A 5,634-nucleotide genomic window follows, 5' to 3' on the forward strand; every position below is an offset into this window, starting at 1 on the left:
AGGCCAGATCTGGGAGCCTCGTAAACCTTGTCAGGGGCTGAGGCTGGAGCTGAGGGGAGCAGAAGCTACTAAGGCACTTTGGGCAGAGGAGCTTCCTGGTCAGAGGCATGATTTTTCTCAATACCTTGACTGCTGCAGGGTAGAAGAAGTAAGACTTGAGAAACTGGATGTAAAAGGAACTGGAGACAAGGAGCCAATGGATAGGGGACAGGAAAAGGGACCAGAGAGTAGCATCCCCAAGAGGTCACAGCAGGAGAGGGGATGACACACGAGCAGTCTAGAGGGACAGGAGATTGTAGTCAGAGGGCAACATGTCAGAATCAGTTATTTCAGAGAGAAAACTGAGGGGCATCCAAGTGGACACTGAGATCCCTGGAATGACAGCGCCTGGGCTTGGGGCTGTGAGGCAAGAGTAGTACAGCTTCATGTCAAAGCGTGGCTGGGGAGTCCCAATCTGTCACTGCCTCTCAAGGGAGCCTGGGCCATGCTTAAGCCTCATCTGCAGACAGGGCTAAGCCCTACCCTGTTACTTCTCAGGGATACCAGGAAGCTCAGGGCAAAGGTAAATGACAGGGTTGCAGCAAGCAGGTGCACCAGGCAGCAACGTGCACAGCTGAGTGGCTGATCACTGTCGTCATCGGGACAGGGTGAATGCCAAGATGCAGCTCTGGGCTTCACTTTGCTCTTTCCTAAACTGGGAACAGCACCACCTCAGAGGGCTGCTCTATGCCAGGACAGAGAGAAGCCGAGCACGTCCAATGCCTGTGACCACACTGCACAGGGTTGATCCTCTGTGGATCCCTGCATGGGCTGAGCAGTGAGCTTGGGGCAAGATCTGAGGGTCATGCGACTGCCTGCCCCAGCCTGTCCCATTGGGAGTTTCAGACCTGGGTTCTGTGGCTCCACAAACAATAACTGAATCATCAGGTTGACATGAAATGAATACTTAATGAGAATCTTCAAACCACGATGCTGGCTGAGAATTAAGCAGATCCAGGGTGGTCGTGAAGCCCAGCAACATGTGCAGCCTCAGCTCCACGCACCTGCCCCAGAGCCCAGGGCCGTTTTCATACCTTGTAGCAGAGCACCTGAGCCTTCCTGACAACAACCCTCAAGCCGACTTTTGGATAGAAAACATTACGGGAAAAAATAGATTTTCTTTGGCCAGACAGCCCTTTCTTCTTCAATAAATAGGAACCACGCTTGGAACAAAGAGACTGTGTGAGCTCGGCGGGGAAACACAAGCTTTATTGGCTGCAAGTTCTCCTCAGGAGCCTGGTCTGCTGGGACCGGATGTTCCTGGATGAGCACCCCCGGGCCTGAGCTAGGAAACAGGAGGGAAAAAAGGAGAATCGTAAGCCCAGTGCAAGGTTTCTGAAGTAAGATCCCTGACAGAGTTAAAAGCGAGATTGTTATTCTGAAACGGCTTTCAAAGACATACTGTTTGACCAGTCAACATTTATACCACGAAATGACAATGAGATCATCCATTCATTCAAGAAATATTTATCAAATGCCTACTATGTGCCAGGCACTGTTTGATGTATTTCTCACTGGTAAAAATAGTATACGGATTTAAAAATTAGGACAACCACAGACAACATAGCATGATAAAATGAAACTTTTCATGCACTGCTGGCAGAAAAACACCGCTCTGTGGAGGACATGTCCCCTGCTTTCACTTTCAACTTCATTTTTCAAAAGAAGTCACTTCTGGCCCTGCACCCATCCCTATCCCCAAATGGCTTTTAGTGAAAAAAGACTCAAAAGGACATTACCTCCAGGTTTCCTCTGGCCTTCCGAAGGATTTTGTGGGTTACAACCACTGAGGAGAAAGCAAAGAATGGGATGATTACAGACAGAGAAGTCCAGGCGGTCAGTGTGAAAGCCAAGTACAGGAAGGAGCCCCCAACCCCAAAGGGTTCAGACAAGTGGACAACCCTAAAGCAGACCAGAGGGAGGTGTGACTGCCACCCACCTCCCCCCAGCCCCCATCCCACTGCATATCCCAGGACCAAATAATCCATCAGAAAGGGTGGACCACAGACACCTCTTCAAGTCCTCTCTAAGCCACAACCTCACGGTGATAGAGAGGGCAGGTGCCCGGCATTCTTTGGTTTCCTGGGCCCTCTGGGAAGCAGCTGTGGGAAGGGGGAATGCCCCGCTCCAAGCAAACCCGTATGTGGAGTCCCAAGTCCAACATCAAGGAAAGTTCTGTTAAGTCTTTACACAGCAGTCCTTAGAGCAAGCTCCTAATGGCCTGCGGCAGGAACTCTGGGCATGTTTTCCTCCTTTGCCTGCCCTTCAGCTGGTAGATCAGCCAAACATGGTTCCCCTGGGCAAGTCACACTCTGCCTGGACAGAAGCAGGTTGGGTGGGATGATTGCAGGGGTCCCTGTCACTTCTGACACGCTGAGCTGTGCCCTGGGCAGACCCCAGTGTATCAGAGCTCCCGGGAGGAGCAGGAGTGCCCTACCTTTCAGGAAAGCAGCTGTAAAGTAAGGTCCCTTCCTCCCTCTATCTTTTTCTCACTCAGCACAAACTCCAGCAGCGGCAGAAACGCCACCAGTGAACCTAATTGGGAATCTGTTCTATATAGGGCTTAGTGAGCCTAATTAGGAATCTGATTTCTGAGACTAATTGGGAATCGGTTCTACATAGGGCTTAGTGAGGCTGGGGAATCAGCTTACTCCTGGGTGGGACAGACAGAAGTCTTCTGGAGCCAGGCCTTCAGCCAATGGTGCCCGAGACTGAAACAGATTTGCCTCAGACACACACAGCCCAACTCCGCAGTGGCTTAATCAGAATAGGTGCTATGTGGTAGCACTGAGAAAATATTTATTTCTTGCCTCACAAAAATTTCCCTGTGAAGGTAACAAAATCTATGTGCAGTCTGTGACACTGGGGAAAGGGACAGATGCTGTAGACTCTGTTCTGAACTGAGCAAAACGAATTTCAGACGTGGCCACTGCCTCTCTGTGCCCCTACCCCTACCTCATGCTGCAGGGCAGAAGTTCTTAACCTGGAACCATGGATATGCTTTGGAGAGTCCTAAATCCCAGGACACTATGTGCAAATCTGTGCGTGTATGGACATAATGTATTTTTCTGTGGAGAGAAACCATACCTTTCTCGAGACTCACCAAGGAGCCAGTGACCCAGAAAAAATTAAGTATTGTGGTTGTAGAGGTTAAAAATAATTTTGAAAGAATACTGAATGTACCTGGAGAAGAAAACTCACAGTAGAAGAGCTAAGGATCACCTGGTCCAAGTTGTGAAGGGACCCTTATATCTGAATGGCACCGCCCACACTTCAAAGCACAGAAATCCCCTCTGTGAGGAGAAGACTGAGGGACAGAGCAATAAAGAACTTGTCCCAAATCAAGACTTGCCCCAGTGCATAGATGTGACTCACACCCCGGCCTGCCTGCCTCAGCAGAGTGCTGGCAACGAAGGCACCAAGCTGAGTGGTATCCACCTGGTGACAGGCAGTGTGCCAACCGTGACCTCACTGAATACCCCCAACCCTATGGCGCAGGATCCCTGCCCTCACTTTGCAAATGAGGACCTGAGGCTTGGAAGTGAAGTGGGTGGTTCCAGGTCACGCGGCCATTCCAAGTCAAATGGCCAGTGAGTGGCAGGGTCCTCAGGTCTCACTGGGACATCCTTTCCTTTCACTGGGAGTAGTATGGTATCAACTCAACCCAGGCAGGGGACTGGCCCTGGCCCTCGCTCTTCTCTGTCACTGTGTGGGGAAGGAAGAGGCGGGGACACTATGCCAACTTTTGCTTAGTCTCTTTACAGCCAGAAGCAGACCTGTGAGGCTGGCAGGATTTGGGCAATTTCTAAGGACCTGACTTGTCAGGATGAGCTGTGGGATCTGGCACAGGAGAAGGAGCAGCAGGCCCGGGTCAGCCACCAGCTGTGCGACCTGAGGCAAGCCCCTCACCCCACTCTGAGTTGAACCTGCTCCATGCCAGGCCTTGGAGATATGGGCAACACCATCTCAGGAGGGACAGTGCTATGAGACGTTGTGGGTTTCTTACTATGAATGATTTGCCACCCCCATACATAAGATTCGGTCTGACCTAATGGAAAGAAAGAGGAAGAGAACTCATAGTTGTTGAGCATCTACTCTGCCCCAGGCACTGTGCTAAGTACAATACTGTGTAGACAGCATCTTCCTCCCCATTTTACAGATGAGAAAACTGAGGTACTTTTTTTTTTTAATCAAGCTGTGATTAGAACCCAGGTCCACCTGGCCAGCTGAGTCCTCTGGAATTACTGTCTCCATTAGTGATGAGGAATTTAAAGCTCAGAGTTAAAATCGTTTAACCAGGTCACACAGGAGAGCAGAGATTTGAACTCTGTTCATTCAGTAATTCCACGCTCACTGACCCAGAATGATGAGAGCCAGGGTTCTGTCCTCTGGATCTGTCACAGTAACTTAACCCATGTGAACCTAATTCTGCCTACATCTGCAATGTCCTCCCCTGTAAAGAGGGTTACTACATGTGCCCTGGGGCTGCCTGGGGCTGGGCTGCCGAGGAAGAGATGCTAATGCAGAAAGTCTGTTCCTGGACTTGGGGGTTGCACAGAGCATCCTTTCCCACCCCTCTGCTGCTCAAGAGTCTAACCCAAATGTTCCGCAGCTACCTCAACACGACACTGACTGGCAATGTCTCCCTCCAGGTCCCCTCCAGTGCTCTTCTTCTCTATGAGAGACATGAGCCCTTCAGCCAGAACACTACAGACATCCATCACTCTGCTGGGTCAATGACCTTACTGTCTTTCAAAACCATCCCCTCTCTTCCGTGGGCCTGCCCCAAACCCATCAGGCCTCTCCACTGCCCGCCTGGGGGACTGCCACGGCCCCCAAAGGTTTCCCCTGCCTACTGGCTCTTCCATGCCTCTAATACACAAATGGGCACATCAGTCCCTGCTGGCCCACAAGGCTCCTGGTCCCTACTTATCCCGCTCACAGCAAAAGCCTTGGCATGCCCTGAGCATGTCCCTGAATACTCAGTTCTCTCTTGCCAGATCCTGTTGCTGTCCCTTTGCTGTATGACTAAACTACTCACCCCTCAAGACCCAATCGGTCTTGAACCAGAGGCCTGAACCACCTCTCCAGCTACCTGAGATGCACTCGGCCCATCATCCTGCAGCTAAAGTTTGTACCCAACCCCACTCGCCCCATTAAGCCCAAGCTCCTTGCTGGCAGTAACTGTCTCATTCTCCTCTGTCCTCAGAGCCCAGCACCAGGGGCAGAGAACAGGAACTAAACGCCTGCTCAGTGCCTGGGCTTGTCTTTTGCAGTCTCACAGAGTCTGTCTTCAGAAGGTCCCTGGGGGTGGCTAAGGAGAACTCCTACTCGGCAATAATCTATGTTCTGTGCTTCCCAGAAATGGCCCAGAAACGTTGGCCTTTGATAAGAGAGCAGCGCAAGGCAGGCTGGCACCTCCAGAGAGGAAAGCGCTGCAGTCGGCACTTCTGAGACAGGTAGATGACACGCAGACACGTGGGGCCTGGCCAGGGCTGCGCTGCGAGAGGCACTAATGGCAACTCAGCAACCGCCTGCTCCTCTAAACATGCAGGGTACGGGAGTGCTGGGGGCTTCAACTGGGAGACGGGGCTT

At 51.5% G+C, this 5,634-nt stretch overlaps 1 long non-coding RNA gene across 1 annotated transcript in view; it reads right to left on the reverse strand.

Annotated features, from left to right (window-relative positions):
• Nucleotides 1–1,226: 1,226 nt before the first annotated feature.
• LOC103587291 overlaps nucleotides 1,227–5,634 on the reverse strand; it is a 5,949-nt gene continuing 1,541 nt past the window's right edge. The window contains exons 2-3 of the long non-coding RNA XR_550214.1: nucleotides 1,779–1,825; nucleotides 1,227–1,324 (exon numbers count right to left, since the gene is read on the reverse strand). This is a non-coding gene — a long non-coding RNA (uncharacterized LOC103587291). The remainder of the gene's footprint in view (nucleotides 1,325–1,778; nucleotides 1,826–5,634) is intronic.

The sequence above is a fragment of the Galeopterus variegatus genome, unplaced genomic scaffold (genome assembly GCF_000696425.1).
Source record: "Galeopterus variegatus unplaced genomic scaffold, G_variegatus-3.0.2 Scaffold439, whole genome shotgun sequence".
NCBI lineage: Eukaryota > Metazoa > Chordata > Mammalia > Dermoptera > Cynocephalidae > Galeopterus > Galeopterus variegatus.